The 21,190-nt window shown below is 47.8% G+C and overlaps 1 long non-coding RNA gene across 1 annotated transcript; it reads right to left on the reverse strand.

Annotated features, from left to right (window-relative positions):
- Window positions 1–455: 455 nt before the first annotated feature.
- LOC123615717 (uncharacterized) lies at window positions 456–15,171 on the reverse strand. Its single transcript, XR_006723392.2, has 3 exons — window positions 14,883–15,171; window positions 8,316–8,530; window positions 456–685 (listed from the first exon to the last, which is right to left on the reverse strand). It is a non-coding gene; the product is annotated as an uncharacterized LOC123615717 (long non-coding RNA).
- Between the last annotated feature and the right edge of the window lie 6,019 nt (window positions 15,172–21,190).

Below are 21,190 nucleotides of genomic sequence, written 5' to 3' on the forward strand. Positions count from 1 at the left end.
GACCCAGAGCTCGCAGGTGGGGAGGCCTAGAGAGGAGAATGGAAGACTTCGCCTTTTCCTCCTGCGTCCCAGGGCTGGCTGCCATCCCCTCCCCTCTCTGCCCGGTTCCCACCCCCTCCCACCTACTCCTTTTACAAGTCCGACTTTTAAACCTTCAGTTCCCTAGGAATTTTATGAATGCTCAGCACAAGCCAAAATAAACTCATAAAGAAAAAGTTTCTAAAGGAGGTCATAGACCCGTACAGCAAGTGCTAAGCGGTAAATACAAAAGTTCTTCGGGTCACTGGGAGCTGAGGTCTGGGTGGTGGAAGTCTGGGGGCAATAGAGGGAAAGGGGGAGGTGGATGCAGGAGGGGTAAGGAGTGAAGGCTTCCTTTTCTTTCCTGAGTGAAGAGGAGAGGAATCTTCAAACCCCAGACCCCGCAAGTATTTATTTAACAACATAAAATTTGAAAAGCCCTATTAGAGTTTGACATCTCGTTTTATTGACACTATAGCCCAGAGAGGTGAGGCATTTACCCAAAGTCACACAGCAAGCCAGCCTGTCCAGTGCTGAAGTAGGTGCTCTGCATCCCAGTCTGGGGTCTACTCTGTATTACTGACACGATGAGGGAAGGAAAGAAAAGGTCCTCAGAGCAGAAGCCTCTTTTGAAACTTTCGGGAGCGGTGCTGTCCAATAGAACTTTCTGCAATGACAGAAATATTCTATTATGTGCTGCTCAATACAGTGGGCAATCATCAATATGGCTATTAAAATTAAATCAAATAAAAAATCCAGTCTCCTAGCCACATTCCGAGGGCTATCATATTGAATAGCACAGATACAAAGCATTTCTATCATCGTAGAAAGTTCAGTTGGACAGCACCGCTCTTGAATGCCAACATCCTTGGACTTCAAAGGCATCATCGTGGTCATGGTGCAAGATGGCTCCTCCCTCCAGGCTTTCACAGGACCTAGAACCTCCACTACCCACCCTCCTCCCCATAATGACACATGCACCTGGGGGCCGGGGCTCCATCTCTCTTCTCCTATCACCCCCATGATACCCACACAAGATAGATTCTCAATGAAGGGTTAGTCTCAGAAGCTTAGGGTTGGAAAGGGCCTTCCAGGGAGTTTAACTGAACCACTCCCAGGGTGGGAATCTTCCCTGAAGCCTCTCAGAGGGTGGCCCATCTGCCCACTATTTGCACACCTCGCTATCTCCCCAGGCAACTTAGTCCATTTCTGGAGAGTTGAGATTAGAAGATACTTTCTGAAATCTCCCCGCTTGCATCCCCTACCCTGGTTCTGCCCTCTGGACTCTCACAATATTAGTTCAGTTTTTCTTCTCTGTAATAATCCCTCGAAGAGCTAAACATAATCCAATGCCCTCCTGTTCCTCTTCACACATGGAAGTCATCTCTGATCACCTAATTCTAGATGTGGGCTGGTCGGCAGAACATAGCAGATCCTGACCTCCCTTGACTGAGACGCTATTCTTCTGCTAATGCCACCCACACTTTAAGTAACTCCATTACTCCATAGGCTCATACTGGATTTGGCCGTGTGCATGGTCCCAAGGCTAAGTTGTCCCAGTGGTGAACAGGATGGATATGGTTCCTAACAGTACTGCTTTTTGACCTGGGCGAGCAGGACTCCTGCTCTTGCCCCGCTCCTCAGGCAGCCCCACATGTTGGAGTGCCTTCCTCAAAATTTTCCAAGTCCCTTTACGATGCCTGGGATTGCCCAGAGCTGACAGTGCCATAAAGTGGGACACTGAGCCTGGACCTGCAGGGACTCTGGTCTGTTTCTTCCCCTCCAGGCTTTTTCCACCCTCTGCTTAATGCATGAGGTCGACCAGATGCCCTGAAGAGCTCCAGCATTCACTTCCCCAGGTTGGTTCTGGGACCTTATGGCCAGGTCCTGCTCCTAGTTCCTAGTAGAGCCACCTGGCAAATGGATCACTTCCACTAGCCAATGTGATATTTCTTTTGTAGGTGCCCACAAAAATGGGTCTCCAGAATGGTGCTGACGTGTTGATTTGGGGGTGACTCATTGTTTTTACTGACAGGGACCCTGAACACCCTAGAGGCAGTGCTCGGCCCTGTGTTCATAATCCACATGGAAGAGACAGTCCACTCTGCAGTATTGTGAGGAAAGAAGTGCTGGATGGGCCCAGAAGAAAAACCCTGGAGGGCTTCCTATAGGCAGTGATATCTCATCTGGGTCTAAAGAATGAGCCAGAAAAGAGAGGGAAGGGAGAGAAATCCAGGCAGAGAAAACTGTGTGGAAGGGAATCTGAACATGATTTCACCTGGTTATGTAAGCTTGGGCAGATGGCTTAGCTTTTTTGAACTCCAGTTTATTTGTCTATAAAACTAAGAGAACTGTCTCTGCCTCACAGGGTCAGGTCTCCATTCAGTGATTCAAAGAATGTCCTAAGAACCTACTTAGCCAGGCACTGTGCAGGTGCCAGGGACATACAAAGAGCAGGGCAAATTCCTGATCTTAAGGCGTTCAAAACAGCAGCAGGGCAGAAGAGCAGGCCTGGCTCCCAGGAGCCCCACAGGGGGTTAGCTGACTCTGGCCAAGACAGGACTTCCTAAGCCTTCAGCTCAATCTGGAAGGAAGGTTAGTGAGAGCTGTCAGGGCAGAGCAGTTGGGAAGGGCCTGCCAAGTAGAGGGAAGAGTATGTGCAAAGGCCCGGAAGTCTGAGCAAACCTGAGATATTTGGGGTCTGGGCAGTATGCCAGTGGGGGATGGTGTATGTTGACCATGGCTGGAATTTGAGGCCAGAGCCTGAAAGGCCTTGAATGCCCTTTATCATGTGGGTGGTATTGAGTTCTGGAGGCTTTTAAGCCTGGAAGTCATATGATTAGATTTGCAGTTTAGAGAGTTTCTCTGGAGGCTGGACTAGTGAGCAAGAGGTTGGAGGCTGGGAAATCAAGGGAGAAGTTGGTGGGATGTCCAGATGAGAGATGATGGGGCTGTCCCCAAGGGGATGGGGGAGGTGTGCTGGACCGAAGGCCCACATAGGAGCAGAATCAGCAAGAACTGGGTGGTTGGTGGATGTGTGTGGTAAGGGAGACGTGGAGCCAAGAATGACTCAGGTGTGTGGTGTGCTTTCTTTCCAGAAAGAGCGCCAATAATCGTGGCAGTATCGGCTAGTGTTTATTATGTACTAATTATGTGCTAGGCAGTGTGCTAAGCATCTCACATGCATGCTCTCAGTTAATCCTCACAGCAATTCCTTGAGGCAGCTACCACTTTATCCTCCATTGTACGGATGAGGGAACTGGCTCAGAAAGGTTAGGTAACTGGCCCAAAGTCACACAGCAGACCCAGAACAGGCATTCAGGGCAGCGCTTGGCATCTCCCTCCCTCCCTCCCTCCTACTTTCCTCTCAGGCTCAGGCTCTAGGTTCCTGCCAGGCTGTCCACACCCTGTCCGACCACCCAGGCACTCAGGCACTGGGTGTCTCCTTGTCTACCCCTCCTTCAGGGCTTTCCTACACAGGAGCGAGATCTCTTCAACTGCAGGGAGCGCCACACTCGCTGGTCTACTCATCTGTTCGCCCTTGCTGAGCCACACTCCAGGCCAGGCCTGCAATGCAGAGGTGGACAGACTTGGCCTCGGTCGAGAGCACGCAGCCCAGGGCAGGTGTCAAGTCCGGGCCCTTGCTTAGCAGACCCTACCCAACCGCCCTGTCTAAGGTGCCACTCCACTCAGCCCCTGCCTGTTCATACCTCTTATCAGAGTTGAGTCATTTTATGTTTTTGCTTCTTGGGTCTATCTTCCCTATAAGAGGTCAGCTCCCTGCTTTGGGCCGAGTTGTGTCCTCTCCAAATCCATATGCTGAAGCCCTACCCCTATGGTATCTCAGAATGTAACTCTATTTGTAGATGGAGATCCCTTTAAAGAGATAATTTTAAGTTAAAGTGAGGTCATGAACCAATAGGACTGGTGTCCTCATTAAGACAAGTCGATAAGGACACAGACACACAGAGCGAAGACCACATGAAGCTACAGGGAGAGGATAGCCACCCACAGCGGGGATGAGAGGCCTCGGAGGAAACCAGTGCAGCCAACACCCTGATTTTGGACTAAGCCTCCGGAATGGTGAGAAGATGAATGTCTGGTGTCTACGCCGCCCTCTGGGGTACTTTGTTATAATGGCCCAAGCAGACTACGCACCACCTGAAGGACTCTGTCTTGTTCTCCGGGACCTAGCATCCTATGTCACCCAGCATCAGGCTCTCAGTGAATATTTGTTGATTAAGTAAGTGTATGAGCACGTGTCTGATGCTTACATATGTCAGTGCACGCACAGATCTGTGGGTACACACGTCTGTGCACAGATGAACTCGAGCGTGTGTGTCCACATATGTGCACTTTGACTTTTGCATTTGTGATTCTGTGTGAATACATGTTTCTGAGTGTATTTGCAGGCAGGAAAGCAGGCTGTGAGTGGCACATGTTGAAATGTTTCTGAACAGAGGCTGGGCGGGCGTGTTTCCACATGCACACATGAATACCAGGTGTGCCTGTCCTCATGTGTCTGAGTGTGTGAACCCAAGTCTGGGACTGTGAGTCTGCACACGTGTCTGTCCTCCTCTTCAGGGAGTGTCCCAGGGCCGGAGCAGTGACAGGGTTTGTGCCTGGGCTGAGGGCTGGGGAGAGGTCTTAGCTGCTGGTTCTCATGAGGCAGACTTGCTCACGGGAAGAGCTTCCTGAAGGGGCGGGCAGAGGGCACTGCCAGCTAGCATAGGCCAAGCCATGAGGGGCAGGGAAAGGGAAAAGCCAGCAGCAGCTCCCCTTGGACCTGTTCCTGTCCCCTTCCCCCAGAATGGATTGCTTCCTCCCCCTCCCCACCCTCTCCACCCCACTCCTCTGTCCCTATACAGGCTGTTCTGTTGGACAGTTAGACCCTAGCTTGTGTGATGCAACCCTGCCTCCTGTGTGTATGTTAAGGTAACTATGACGTTTTATTCCTCCCCGTGTAGTTTCTTCCTCCTCCAGCGGGGAATGGCTCTGTGCTCCTCGCCCCCCAGGGAGCTGTGTGGTAGGGTCAGAAAAATAGCACATGGCCAGCAAGAGCTCCTAGCTTGTCTTCTAAGAAGAGAGAGAGGGCTGTGCAGAGAAGCTGAAACAGAGAAAGATTTTCTTCAGACCCAGGCCTTGTGGAAGAACATAGCAAAGCCTGTGAATCCTGCAAGCAGAGAGGACTTAAGACCAAAGGTGAGAGTGTGCCTGTGGGAGGTGCATCCAGGAAGACATCCCTCAGTACACACTGGAGCTTCCCAGGGCCACCAGGCCAGAAGGGGCCATGGGGCAGGGGCATGGGACAGCTCTGATGAAGCTGAGAATTCAGCAGCCTGACAATCAGAACAGCCCCCTCCCCACCTTCGCACAGTGTAACATCCTGGAATCAGCAGAGCTGGACCGAGAGTGACCGAGGTCACATTTCCTATCAGCTCAGTGAGCATTAAATACCTATTTAGGCAGCTCAGGGCCTCACTCTGTCATGCACACCTAAATCGTGGACTTAGATTCGCACCCCCTATGACGTTAACAGCCACCATGGGCCTTAGGATGATCTCACCTCGAGAACAGCTCTGAGAGGCAGGTATTTTTATTAGTCCCTTTTTAAAGAACAAGAAACCCAGGCAGAAAGAAGTTAACTTGTTCCACAGCTGCTTTGTGGCTGAGACAGTATTCTAAGCCATCGTAATCACTCTTCCAGAATCCCCGCCAATCCTTTCCATGTATTCCAAATCTAAAATGCAAATCTGAGACTATATTGCCTGTACCATGATTCAACACTCTCATGATATTCTTGTCTTCATGATAAAGTCCAGCTTCCCCTCCTCAGGCCTCCCCCAGGGACCTGGACCCTCACCATCCTTTCCTTTCTTCCGCTTCTCGCTGTTTCCCTCCCTCCAGTCTGTTCAATTTGCCTGCAATACCCTTCCTCCTAGTGGTGCTCACAAACAGCTTCCTCCAGGAAGCCTTCCCTAACTGCACCCCTCCCACCTGCAAGGGGTCTTTAGTGCTCCCCAGATTATCCTTTAAGTTTTCCCAGTTCCCACTGGTACTTTCCATACAATTCAATTCAATTTTCACCTTGGGTGTGTCAACCCTCAGACTGTGAGCTCCTTGAAGGTAGGAAACGTTTGAGATTCCCCTTTGTGGCTTCTGAACACCTCACATGGAGTAGAGACCTGGGAAATGCCTGGTGACTAAATGAATGAATGAATGATGTTGCTCACCATTCAGGCCCTAGCAAACACCTATCTCCTCCTGGAGACTTCTCTGACAATAAATGGAGTGGGGAGGGGAGGAGGGATTGAATTTCGAGTCAGATATTCTCAGTTCTGCCTCTAATTTGCTGTGGGCCATTCACAGTCATTGCCCCTCTCTGAATCTTAATGCCTATTTCCCTAAAATGGAGCTAAAAAGATCCCCATGATCTGCGAACCCAGAGGTGCTGATCAGGAACACATGTTATAACTACAGGGCCCCAGGAAGCCCCTAGGGCTGCTCCAGCTCCCCGGGCCTGGCCCAACCTGGTCGCGCCCTCTCTCTAGGGGTCTTGGCCTGGACGTCGGATATCCTTGAGCATCACTTGCACCCTGGCCCCCTGGTGTTCCCCCTCCAGGCACCAAGTCTAGCTGTGCAGACCAGGCTAGGAGGAAAACTTCAACCTGGGGGCTCCCCACCCCAGGGGCCCTGCAGGGGAGGTTGGCCTGGCAATTTATGGTGTGTGGAACTAGCTCCCTCCCAACACATGATCTATCAAGGCGATGTTTTCCTTGGAAAGCTGCTCCAGAGTGGAACCCTCTTCCTGGCAAGCGGCTCTCCCTCAGGTGCTCCCAGAGTTCATCGGCAGGCGAGGGGGAGCAGGGGAGGAGGGGCAGAGGCCTCCGGGGAGGGGCCCTTTCCATCAGAAATGACAGATGCATTTCCTCAGCTCCAGGCCTCAGCCTGAGCACATGCCGGTGGGCAGAGGCCAGGCAGAGTCCAGCGGGGCAATGGAGCACTCCTGTGCTGAGAGGACGGTGAAGCACAGAGACACAGAATGAGCTGTGGAAACAGAGACACAGAGATGCAGAGATGGATGGAGAGAGGCAGCCCTTGCCAGCCCCATAGGCCTTGTAGGTGTTGGCTCTGCTCCAAGTGGGACAGGAGTCAGTGGAGGGTTTGAGCAGAGGAGTGACATGAAATGACTGACCTTATTTAGACGGGGACTGCCTGCCGTGGTCCCAGCAAGAGATTGGGGGGGGGGGGGCTTGGACCCAGGGTGGTAGCAGTGGAGGTGGTGAGAAATGGTCATGTTCTAGATCACTGGAGGCAGAGCTAACAGGATTTGCAGGTGGGTCAGATCTCTCCCTCTCTCCAGGAGTCTTGGCCTGGCCGTCGGGTGTGGGACAAGGAGGACTCACAACCTCCCTGCGAGGGCTCCTCACCTCTGTTCTCACCCCCTGGGGCAGAGCACTCATGACCCTTCCGGGGGACCACTCCTCTTTGGACAGCCCTGCCTGAGGGACCATGCTTCCTCTGGGTGGCGCTCAGACCTGCCGTCCAGAAGGGCCCACTTGGCACGCAGATAGGATCGCAATGACAAACAGTGCCTCAGAGATTCCCTGCACATCATCCAGAGAGGCTCACAAAGCCCAGACCAGGCAAGGGAAAATGACCCTTCCCTGCCATCTGACCATCACTGGCTCCTGGTCCCTATCCCATCCTCTGGGTGCTGCCTCCTGCAGAAGAATTTCCCATGTCCCTGAAGTACTGGCTGCGTTGACTGCAGAGGAGAACGAAAGTGATGGTTAAAAAAATTAAGTGGGTTACAGGAACTAATCTAGGTAAAGCACAGATACAAAGTTAGTATTAAATATTATCTATAACCGTCATCACCACCACCATCATCATCACCATCAATGATCAAGAGTCAGACAGACCTGGATTCAAGTTGTGTGTCTTTGGACAAAGTAGTTAACTTCTCTGAGTCTCAGAATCTGCACCTTCAGAAAGAGGGCATATCTGAGCTTTCTTTACGTAGTTTTGATTAAATGAGATAATGAATGCGTTGAATTTGGCCTGGTGCCTGTCACAGAGGTAGTTCAGTAATTGGTGGTCAGCTGGTGTGCTGGAGGCAGCTTATACCACCTTGACAGCTGACTGCTAAATTTTCAGGAATTGTATGAACCCATTGTTAAAAACAGTTACTAGTAAATTAAATTATATAAATTAAAATATATGAATTTACAATTAAAGACATCGTATTTCACAGAATCATAATACTCAAAACCCACCATGTCCTAGTTACTTACATTTTACTATAATCTCTCCTCTTGAGGGTATTTGCATGTATTGTCTCTGTATTGTGGAAGAACATACAATGATGTATAACTGTGCACTTTCCCACACAATTCTTGTGTGCTGCGCTGATGTCCCGTTCGTAGCTTTTATTTGACCATGGTTGATTTACACCTTGGAAATTGGCAGAGCTACCAGTCAGGATTTCATTTATTGTTTCATTGATCATCTAGATTTAAGAAGGTGATGGAGAAGACGTTAATAATACAAATTAAACTTAGAAGTATGTCATGGCTGTAACACAACAAGTAGAGAAATTATTCTTCCAGCATTCAAAAACTGTTACATGATTCAGCAAAAAATTTGTTCACATCACTGTTGAATGAGTAAAGTTCCAACATGCATCTTTGTTGTTTTACTTGCATCTCCCTTGTTAATATAAACAAAATTATCAACAAGACTATGTCAGAACTGTGCTCATTCATCCATTGCAGCCACAGGTTCAATACAAAATCACCAAAAGCATTCTTGGAGAATTAACTGGCTATATGGAATTAACAATAAAAAACAGTGTATATTTTATTATTATTTGTAAATTGTGTGCTGCACATTTTTATATCAATACAATTTATAATAAGCATATTTGTATACATGTGCATTGTTTGAAAGATCATTTTAAACATTTACCAGCACACCACCGTGCTCAAGTCATCCTAATTGTATTACTGTTGCTATGACAGATAATTCAATATGGCTTCTGGTATTGGCAAAGTAGTTAATTCAGACCAAACTTTCCTGATAAGAAAAACCAGAAAAGCTGAACCATAACAACAAAGCACATGTATTTGAAGGCACTGGGGAGCCAATAAGGCAGAAGAATTATAAAACTGAAATAAGAAGGGATCTCAAACAGCTGGACTTAGCATTTGAGGTTGCTTTTTCCTTGAGTGAATCTGCTGACTCCAAAAGAGGCAGTTGAGAGGCTGAGAAACTGAACTGAGCTTTCAGCAGGCTCACAAGACTAAGGGGACAAAACCGGGAGTCCAGGGTCTGCCAAGAAGCTTTTGGTTGAGATCTTAATTATTTACCCATGAAGAACCATTGAAGGTGTCAGGTGTTTTATGCTTTCCTAAAAGTTCCTTTTCTCTCTCTCTCTCTCTTTTTTTTTTTTTTTTTTTTTTTTTGATAAAAACAAATACGTCCATTGTAGAAAATTCTTAAAATTTGGAAAGGTATGAGGAAGGCCATTTAAAAATCACCCACAATTCCACCACTCAGAAACAACCGTGATCGACATTTCAGACTCTTTCCCAGTCTCTTTATCCTGTGCAGGTGTAGTTTGCTTACCTGTGGTTTGTCCTCACAAATTTTCAGTCATTCCCAATATCGAATTGTGTATTTTTTTCTCTTAATGTCATCCCAGAGGAATTTCCCTGTGTCACTGAAAATTTTTTCAAAACTTAATTTTCAAAAACTATTATAGAAATAATACACATGTGGGATGTCTTCATCTGGCTTTGATACCCAGAGAATGATACCAGTGCTAGTGGTTAATAACATTTATTGAACAGTTGCTAATTCCAGGAGTTTATAGGTATTAATTCATTCCATTTTCGCAGACTTTCAGGTAGGGGTCATTTGTATTACCCCAGATGCTGGGATCACTCCAGATCTGCTCCCCTCCCCTCCAATCCCTGCCCCAAACTCAGCAGGCTGGTGGGTATGGACTGCCTCCACCTGCTCCTTGGCCCTCCAGCATCTGGCTGAGCCTGCCAAAGGGAGGCATGGCAGGAAATCAGTTTTTATCCCCCAGGCTCCCTTCTCACTGGGGCTCCTGCAGGTCAGCTACCTCCCACTCCCCAAAGCCGCAGCCCCCATCAGAAGCCCTCTCCACGCAGCTCTCTCCCCAGCTTTGGCTAACCATGACTTCCCCCTGGCCCCGCAGTCCTCGGGGTGCTACCTACAGCTCCCTGCAGTTGCTGGACTTGGAGTTCTGCCTCCTAAACTCTGCCGACACTCTCATAAAACGTCTTTTTATTAACCTCCTGTCAAATTGCCTAGGTTAATTATGCCATCTGTTTCCTGTTGGGATCTTGAATGATGCAGCACTTGCATAGATCAAAATTCGTCTGCATTGATACTAAGTAGCTCCAAAAGTTATACAATGAAAATTAGGCTCCCAGGTCCACTGCCCAAAGGTGACAACCCTCAAAAGTTTACTTTTTTAAATGAGAGAAATGCAAGTCAAAAACTATGATGAGGTATCACCTCACATCGGTCCGAATGGCTGTCATTTAAAAGCCCACAAATAATAAATGCTGAGGAGGGTGTGGAGAAAAGGGAGCCCTCCTGCACTGCTGGTGGGAATGCAGTTTGGTGCAGCCACTATGGAAAATAGTATGAAGATTCCTTTAAAAACTGAAAATAGACTTACCCTATGATCCAGGAATCCCACTCCTGGGATCCAGAGGAAACTCTAATTTGAAAAGATACATGCACCCCAGTTTTCACAGCAGCACAATTTACAATAGCCAAGACATGGAAGCAACCTAAATGTCCATCAACAGATGGCTGGATAAAGAAGTTGTGCTATATACATACAAGGGAATGCTACTCAGCCATAAAAAAAAAAAAACAATAATAATAACACCAAAAAGACTCACAGACATAGAAAACAAACTTATGGTTACCAGAGGGGAACAGGGGTGGGGAGGGACAAACTGGGAGTTCGGGATTTGCAGATACTAGCTACTACATATAAAACAGATAAACAACAAGGTCCTACTGTATAGCACAGGGAATATATTCAACACCTTCTAATGGCCTATAATGAAAAAGAAGATGAAAAGGAATACATATATATATATGTATGTGTAAGTAAATCACTATGCTGTACATCAGAAATTAACACCTTGTAAAGCGACTATACTTCAATTTTTTAAAGTTTAGTTTTTTGTTTAAAATAATAATGATAGCTCACACATATGGTATTTTACAGATGAAGAAACTGAAGCACAGAGAGTTTAAGTAACTCACCCACAGTCACACAGTTCCTAAATGGTAGAGCTGGGTATTAAACCCAAGTAGTCTGGCTACAGAATCTGTGCTCTTAGACACTACACATACTTCCTTTCCAAAAACTCTCTATTAATATTTATGTCTATACCTTTATCTAAATACTTTCTGTTGATTTTACACAAATTAAAGCATATTATATGTACTGATTATGACTATTCACTTAATACTACAGATTACAGATCTTCCCCTACACTTTTTTTTCCCCACTTAACATACCTCCCTTACACACGAATAAGTTCTACTTCATTTAGTTAGTCTTCTTCTGATTTGCATTTCAGTTGTTTTCAATGTTTTGCTATCATAAACAATGCCACAATAAATAACCTTGTGCTTTATCTGTGCATATAAATGTGGGCATATCTATGGATTAGATTCCTAGAGGTACAACTTCTAAAAGCGTGTGCCCTTTTTCATTTGCATGAAATTTTAATATTTTTACTTCTGCAAAATTGTCATTGATGATGACTATCCCCACAGTACGTAAAAATGCCTGTTTTTCCTAGGTTGTGTTTGACTGAATTTTTTATTCTTTTTATTTTTGTAGTTAAAAATAGTGCCTTGTTTTAATTTTAATTTCTCTTATTATAACAGAGGAGTTGACATCTTTTCAAATAAAAGAACCCCTTATTTTAGTGTGCCTTGATACACCCCTATGCCATAATTTATTTAGCACATCTTTCAAAATTCACTGTTAAAAATAACAATGTGGTGACCATCTTTGTACATAAGTCTTTGTCTGTGTCTCTTAGTATTTCCTGGGAAAGTTTTCAAGAAGTGGAATTACTGCGTCAGAGGATAGGGGCTTTTTTAGACTCTCACCATAAGCTGCAAATTCTCATAGAAAGAATTACATTACCTTCCCACCAAGCATAGTTGAGAGAGCTCCCCTCACCCAGCCTCCAGCACTTTTATAATTTTTAAATGAGTGCCTATAAATAAGGAAAATGGGATCTCAACTTCATTTACATTGCTTTGATTTCTAATAAGCCAGGTTAAACATCTTTTCACATTTCTAGGCCATTTACATTTCTGTTTCTGTGAATTCCACTCTGAGAGTTTCTCTTATGACCGGTAAAACACCCAATCAGCATATCACTTATTAAATTCCTACCAGATAGAAAGTATGGAGCTAGGTGTTTCGAGAGACGTAAATGAGATGCAATCATTATTTGTACAGATCCTGTGATTTAGCCAGGCAGACAAGCCCATCACAGAGAAAGCAATTAGAGAGCAAACCAGACAGTCTGTAATCAAGTGCTAAATGGGCAGCTCGAGGCTACGTGCTGACAGAGCTCAAAGAGGAGAGGTTTGCCGAGCTGGTGTGTTCTGGGAAAGCTTCTTGGAGGAGGAGCCCCCATAGGACTGTGTGTTTAAAATGTGATGATTACAAAGACACACATCTCTCTTTCCTCCAGCAAAGAGGATGATGCCTCAATGGCTCTGTTACCATGTCTGGAGGAAATCAGTCTCAGACAGATAAACTATTTGACCACTGACATGCCCCAACCTAGCCGGCATTGGTTGGCCATTATCATCGTTGCTGGGTAACAACATTGACAGCAAAGTGGCTCTGACCACGTGCCGAGCACCATATGGTAAGTCCTTTATATTTATAATCTCATTGCAGTTCCTGACAAGTAGATCCTGTTGTGACCCCTTTTACAGATGTGGAAACTGGGATTAAAGTCACTCAACGGCATCAGTGAAAGTGTTGGTGAGCTTGGTCTCTGACCTATGTTTGTCACGTCCAAGGAGTGTGCTCCAGGTCAGGCCAAAAAGCCACAACCCACTCCTGCCCCCCACCAGTCACACTGTTCTGACAGTTCCTTTGGCAAAAAGGCAAATCTCCTTTTGAAGGGAAAATTTAGAGTCATGGAAATTTCATCCGACTCTCTGAGCACATGCTAGGTAGGATGCTGGGCACCTGAGTCCCTGCCTGTGCAGGGAACGACCCGGGAGTAGACAAGGACAGGGCTGAGAGGGAGGTCCTGGCTGGCAGGGATGTGCACAAGGAGCAGAGAGCAGAAGGGGTCCCCAACCCTGAGGTGGGGGGGTGAGCATCAGGAAAGCCTTCTCAGGAGGTGGTAGTTGAGTCAGTCCTTGAGAGAGGGAGGGATTCTCCGAGTACGGGAGGGGCAGAGGGGCATTCTAGGAAGAAGAAGCACCCAGGCCAGTGTGCCAAGGGCCTTAAGGCGGGGCAGACACGGTCACAGAATGTCCCTTCATCACAGCACCGGCCACCCTGTGTTGTCATCACCCGCCCACCCATCTGTTCTCCTCAGCAAGCTGTGTGCTCCCCCAGGGCAGCGACCACATCCGACCCTCCCCTGTGAGCCCTGCAATGACAGAAGGCCTGGTCCGCCCCGGGCAGGCAGTACACATCTGTAAATGGGGAGCTAGTGACCAAACATCTCCATCGTGGAGGACTTGGTGCTCAAGATCTGGCCCTGCGATCAGAAGGCACCCCACCTGAGGACAGGGACAAAACTCCTTTCTCCTTCCTGTCCCTCAACAGCAAGTTGCCAAGCACAAGCCTGTGAACGATGGAAGAACCATCATTACTATGAGTGCAGCAAACACGTATGTAATGACCCTGCTCAAGGCACTACAGCAAGTGCTTTACACCTATCTTCTCACCAAATCCTCAAGAAATTCCATTATACCCATGTTACAGATTAGAAAACTGAGGCACAGAAAGGTTAAGCTCCTTGCCCAAGGTCACTTAAAAGACACTATATAACTTAGAGCTTCAGAGCAAAGACATGGGAATCAGACTAGACCTCGGTTCAAATCCCAGCTGTACTATTTAATTGCTGGAGGATCATTACATATACTCTGTAGCCTCAGTGTCCCTGCTGTGGAATGGTAATTATCATGACAACTCAGTTGCATGGGGAGGAGCAAACACTACCAGTGGAAAGCACCTCACTCCGGGCTGGCACCCAGCAGGTTCTTGGGAGCTGGTAGGCATCTTCTCTGCCCTCAAGTCCAGAAAGCTCTCTTTCCAGGGACGTCCGGCCCCCACGGTTCTCCTCCTTGTCCCCTTTCTCCTCAGACATGACCTGCCCCCGCCGCACACGAGCCACTCGCCGGAAGATGTGTGAGTCAGACCCCCGTTCCACTTGGACCTGCTCTTCCCCAATCAGCAAACTTCTTCCATATAGAGCAGTCTTTTCCACTGCTCCCAGCTGCCAGCAGAGGCTGGCTTTAGAGAGCGTCTTGGCTCCCATTGGAAGAAAAACAAACTTTGCAGAAAAATAAACACTTTTTTTTAAAGTCCTGTGGTTTTACATTCAAGACCTAATAGTTTTTCCTTTCTTCCCCCCCCCCCCCCCAGATACCACAAATCTTCTGCTGGAGGGAGAAAAAAGGAAAAGAGCCCAACAAGAGACTTCTAGACTGTTCTTCCATGCAAACATGCCCCAAGATGGCCACATCCAAGGTCGGGGCTATGGCCCTTTGGAGGCGAGAGTCCCACACTCCGAGCCGACTCCCCTCCTTACCTCCATGGCTCCGGAAGGGTGAGTCCGAGCAACTTTTCTCACCCTCTCCTGTTGCTCTGGGGCTGGAAGGGCAGACACGGGCGTAAATGTCAGCGAGGCCCAGATGAAGGCCCTCCTGCGATGGGCCTGTGACATTTTAATTCCTGAATACAGTCACCTCCCCACAGTGAGGCTGGCTGGCCGGAGGCCATCCTGTTCCAGTGACAGGTCCTAAAATAGGAAGCCGCTCCTTAGAGAAACAGAACCACTGCCTTTGATCACAGCCTCCACTCCACCGCTCCATCCCTCAGCAGAGCAGGGAAGAGAAGGCCTGAGTGGCCCAGGCCCGCATGTCCTCACGGGTGTGTCCTCAGCCTCCTGCTGTGCTGGGCCGAGCTGGCAGCTGGGAGGCCAGCGGGTGTGCTGATTGAGAGATGATACAGGCAAAGCACCTTCTACAGGAGCTGCTCACCTCTATTCTCTTAGACCCGGACCTCCTGAACCTGTCCCGTGGTTTCAGAAGGTCTGGAAACACCTCAAGTGTTGGACAACATTTTGTGTGTACACTCTCGCTGGTGAGTGAGTGACTATTCCCTAAAATCTCCAAGGGGTCAAAGGTCTTAAAAGGCTAAGAACCAGTGATTTTTAATTTAACTTTTTAATGAGTTAAACTCTTTGGAGGCAAAGAGTTATTTGTCTTGCTTATTTGTCTTGGTATCATCACAACCTAGGAAGACACTGACGTTTTGAACATTCAACGGAATGAAGGAAGGAAGGAGTTAAGGGATGAAAAGTAGCTTATTCCTTCAAGGAATTCAGAGCTTGGTAGAGGACATATAAAAAAAGTATATAATACAAGACAGAAAATGATAAAAGTCAACAGAAATGGAAAAATTAAGAGCTGCAGAAGCTCTGAACAGACACAGATTGCTCTGGCACGCCTGGGGAGGTGGAACGGCCAGCGTAGTGGAGCCAGGACAATAGTGCGGGTGACGGCAAGAGGCTCTGGAGATAGAATGTGGAGAAAAAATATGAAAACGAGTATATGAGTGTGTATGAATGATGGGGGTATTGCACTGCACACCACATGTAGACACGTTGTCACGGACTGAACTTCAATTTTTAAAAAAAAGTATGTGGAGAGAGCTGGGAAGTCATTTCAGGAAACATAGTGAAAAAAAGAGCATCACAAACTTTATAGGGATGTGAACTTCTTTTTTTTAATGTGGTTTTGCACTCAGGGCCTAATGGTTTTTCCTTTCTTTTCTCATACAAGCTGTCCAGTGTGGCGAGAGGGGAGAATGTGTCTGAGGCAGGGTGGGAAAGAGGTTTGGAAAGGAAGGTTGGGGCCAAATCCTGGGGGACCTCGAATGCCAGTCTCCACTCTCCCAGCTCCGAAGCAGCAGAGCTGTTCCTCGTGGGGAGGAGAGGGTGAAGGGATGCCTGCCCCACCCAGTGAGGGGAGCAGCTGCAGGAACCCTGTGAGGGAGGCAAAGCAGGGGAAGTCCAGGCAGGGCTGATGGAGAGAGGGGACAGATGTGAGCTGGGAACAGGGATCAGGCATCCAGCAAGTGATTTCCCACAGAGGGTGGTGAGGACGGTGAGGATGGCACTGTTCTCCAAGAAGCCTCTGATTTTCCCCAGCTTGAATTATTGTCCATTTTTAATAGTCAAATAACAGCAAGTTTTAGAAGATTAATTTAAACTCAGTTACAAGAATACATGAAGCGAGATTAAAAAAAAATGAGCAAGGCTGAAATAAACACACAGAACAGGCACACACTGGGGCTTTTCCCCTAATCTCACTGGTGATCAGCAATTACTTTCTAAATATCTGGTTTTCTCCCAGACCGAAGTGTCCTCACCCTGCTGCCTCGAGGCCTTTGTTCACAAATATTCTGCTTTGAAACCCTGTCCCCTCACTCTTTCTCAGGAGCCCCATTCATTGTAAAACAGCCTTCCCAGGCAAGGGCAGAGATGCTGACATGAGGCTGGAGTTTTTGGAAGGTCTCCAGCCTCAAGATACCATTATCATGAACAACATATTAGAGACCCAAACCTTCCAACCCGTTCTGTCCTCACTCTGGATGTGAAACTCGATTCAATCCAGTAATAATAATAACAGCTACCACTTCTGTGGGTGCCTGTGCTGGGACCGGCGGTGCTCTGAGCATTTACCTCCGTGAATTCACCTGATATGCACAGAAGTCCCTGCAGGATGGGTATGACCACAATTCCCACAGATGGTGACACTGAGGCTAGTAAATGGAGAGGCCAAGATATAAGCCCAAAATGTTCAGCCTTGGAGTCTGAGTTCCTAACCCTACTACTGACTGTCAGTCACCTGAGACCCATCTCTTTTCTTCACACCCTCTCGCTGATGTGCTGAGTTGGTGGAGTTAAATACTCACAGGGCTTTCCCAAGAAAGAGGTTAATGGGTGATATTTCCATGCTGCCACAGTCCTAAGAATACATGCTTTTATTAAAATGCTGGAAGAACTGCCGAATGTGGGGCACTTTGGGAGAGCTGTTTAAGTAGTAGTTCTCCATGGCCTATTCTGTTCCCTATACTCCATAGTGGCCTGAAGGGCTCAGACACTGAAGCACTCCCTGCCTCCACATACCAATCTGAAAAATGGGCGTGCAGAGTGGAGCCCAGCATAGGCCCACAGACCCACAGTAAGAACATAAATCAGACAAGTCTCAAACAGAATCATCAGCGATTTGACCCAAGTAAGATCTTCTCAAGAAAGAGTCACAGGTCCTTCAGGGGCCACAAAGGGAGCTTGATTTTTAATGCGAGAGAGAAACACAACAACTGGAGAAACCCTACTAGAAATGGAGAGATGTGAGTTTCAGTGCTGGTTTTGCCACTTCCTAGCCACGTGACTGCAAAATACAGTCTACCTTTCAGGCTTCAGTTGGTCCACCAGGTCAATGTGAATAGTCCTTGCATTGCGTCCATGCCTTAGCTCCTTTGTTGTTTCCTCCCAAGTTTGCCATCAGTTGAACTTCTACTTATTCCTCAGAACCCCATGGGAATGCCCTCTCAGAAACCCCCAGGTAGAATTAATCTCTCTTCTGCTTGGTGCACAGAACACCCATTCAGCTCTTTCACTGGGGCTCACATGTTTTACTGTATTTTATATACTCATTTAATCATTTAAGAAAGTATTTATTCATTTGACATAATATCTTGAGCACCAGCTACGTGCCAAAGGTTGTGCTACATGCTGGGAATATCACGAATAAGACACTGTTACTGGCTGAACTGTCTCCCCCACAAAAGATAAGTCAAAGTCCTAACCCCTAGTACCTCAGAACATGACTTTATGTGGAAAGAGAGTCATTGCAGGTGTTTTGTTAAGACGAGGTCATGGTGGAGTAGGATGGGTCCCTAATCTGATATGACTGGTGTCCTTATAAGAAGAGTGAAAGAGACACAGACACTGAGAGAACCTCATGTGGTAACAGAGGCAGAGACTGGAGTTGTGCTGCAGCAAGCCAAGGAGTGCCTGGGGCTCCCAGAGGCCAAAAGAGGCAGGGAGAGAGTCTTTCCTAGAAGCTTCAGAGAGAGCATAGCCCTGCCAACGCCTTCATTTTGGACTTCCCAGCCTCCAGAACTGTTGACAGAATAAACCTCTGTTGTTTCAAGCCACCCAATTTGTGGTACTTTGTTATGGAAGCTTTAAACAACTAATACCAAAATGTTCTCCACTTTCAAGGAACAATACATAATTACAGAACACCATGAGAAGGCTGCAATAAAAAGAAATCCTCTGTGCAAACACAGAAGACATGGCAAGTAATTTAACCTTGGAGGAGGATCAGGAGAAGCTTCCCAGAGCAGGCATATTTGGAGCTGGGTTTTGAAGGATGAGTAGGAGTTCTCCAGAAGAAAGAGCACTCTAGACAAAAGAAACGGCAGCAGCACACCTGTACCCTCTTGGTCTCTCCTGCTGGATTATGCTCCCTCAGCACGAGGCTCTGCCCATGGCAGATGCTCAGCCCATGTCTCTTGAACTTGCAGAAAAACTGGATTCTCTAGACAAGAAGAAAGAAACAGAGGACAGAGTGTGGGTGGCTGCCACCTAGAGACAGGAAAAACTGAAATCATTAAACTCCCCAAATAGAGAGCAGATGGAGGACAGCAGCAGAGGCCAGAGAAATGAGGCAACGCAAGCAGAGCTGACTTAAAAAAAAAAAAAAAATGGGGTTGGTCTCTAGGGCTCCAGCTCAGCTGGGAAGGAAAGCAATTTATGGCCAAAGGAAGTAGGCTGACAGTAAACAAAAATACAGTGACCCCTGAGTTCCCACTGGACAGAAGATAGATGGTGCCGTCGTAAAAATGAGATTAATTTTAATAAGGGCTTTCACCAAGCAGCAGACCCTGGCGGCCAGAGGCCTGTCAGAGGGCTGATGACAGGCAGCGTTGGTGATGGATGGAGCTGACCCTGGCGAGCTGAAGACATGGGGAACAATCGGAAGCTTGGGACTGGCCCCTGGCTACGGATTGGGAAGCTGCTTTTTGTGCTGTTTGTGCAGATTCTTTGTCATGATGGTTGGTGCCCTGGAGCTGGATGCCCACAAACCAGATCTCTAAGCCATGGCTCATCCCCTGCAAGGACAGAATCCCTTGTTCCCTCAGCTTCACGTGGGACTGTGCTTGCACACCTCCAGTGATGAGAAGCTCATTACCTTTAAGGGCTACAGGGCAGCACTCCACACATGGTCACTCAGAAAATGCCCTTTGTCTGTTTTCTCAGTCACAAGACAGTCTTGCAAAAACTGCAGTCATTTTTTATTCGAATTGGCGGGGTTCAACTTAATAGACACCGTCTGAGAACTCCATGTGCAACAAGGTCACGCGTGAGACGAGAGACAATTACAAACTGGTTTCTGCCTCCAAGAACTCTCCCAAGGGAAAACAGACTCTGCCCTGACCCTGACAACAGAGGGAGCCCTGACGCTGGCTATCGACTGAGCCCCAATCCACGTGGAGACTCAGCCCCGATCTTGGATGGCCAACTGAGCCCTAAGACTACTTAGAGATTAAGCCCGAGGCCCAGCTCAGATGGGGCCTAGACGCAGTCTGAATCTGAATCATTTAGGCTGAGTCCTGATCCTGGTCACCACAGGACCCTGACTGAGCCATGGCCTCACAAACAGGTGCTTATTATTATGGGATGGAGGAGATGGCAAACGAGAATGTGTCGATGGCTCGGGGTGGCTGGAGCGATGTCCAAGTCCTTGCCACGTGAGGTGGACACGGCACCGTGGGCGGCACAGCGTTTCTCTGGAAGCGCTCACAGACACTGCCCCGACAGTGCTCAGAGCCGTGCCTGTCCCCCACGGCACTCAGGCACCGCGTCACCGCCCAGCAGCACGCCGCCCCTACGGGCCACTGCTCGCCTCCAGGACAGAGACTGTGCTGATTGGCTTGTGGCACAGGATGCTGTAATTGAGCCTTCCTGAGCTGCCCTGCTCCTCCGAGTACCTACTGTGTGCTAGGTCCTGGTCTGGTCACAGGGACACAGAGACAAACAGCCGATGGCCTGTCACAGACACCAGCAAGGGCTCGATTAGATCTTTAATCATTTACTTAATCAACAAACTAACAAGAGGGATCACCTTGTAGAGAAATGGTGCCCCACAGGGTTTACGAGCTGAACACCTGCCAACCAAATAAAACCAGCCCCCATGATTTTCCAGCACTCAACCTCTCCTGGCATCTGACAGCCCGATTTCTTGTCAGCCATTTCCCCGATTGCGTATCAATAGATGTCACACAATCAAGTCCTGGCTCCCAGGAGAGTGTTTGAAAAGTCAAAGATGTTTGTCTAATGCAAACCGATGTCATGTCGGGAATTAGTTTGACTAATAGGCCTTTAATTAGATCCTTGTGAGGTCTGGGTCCCAAGCAGAGGCTTCCCAAAGTTTTCGTTTAGAAGATAAACTAGCCCTTCCCCCAGATTGCCACCATAAATCTCCATTCCAATGTGCACTCAGAATGGCAGAGCAAGGCATAGGTTTGTTTCTCCCACCAACGCGAAGAGTCTTGTGCCCAATCACCTGAGGGCTGAGTACCTGGGATCCCCCTTGCAGGCCAGGCCCCCTCACTGAAAGAGCTGGGGGAGGTGCTTGAGCCATGCCATCGCCTCCGGATGGAGACCTGGGCTTCTCACCAGGGCCAGGGAGGCATGTTCCCAAACAGCAACAGGAAATGTTCATTTTGTCAGCCTGAATACCCCTGGCAGGGCCAGTCCGGAGCAGAGCAGAGCAGAGCATGTGATCTGGATGTGATCACCATTCAGGATGTTCGTCTCAG

This window comes from Camelus bactrianus, chromosome 13, assembly GCF_048773025.1.
Source record: "Camelus bactrianus isolate YW-2024 breed Bactrian camel chromosome 13, ASM4877302v1, whole genome shotgun sequence".
Classification (NCBI taxonomy): Eukaryota; Metazoa; Chordata; class Mammalia; order Artiodactyla; family Camelidae; genus Camelus; species Camelus bactrianus.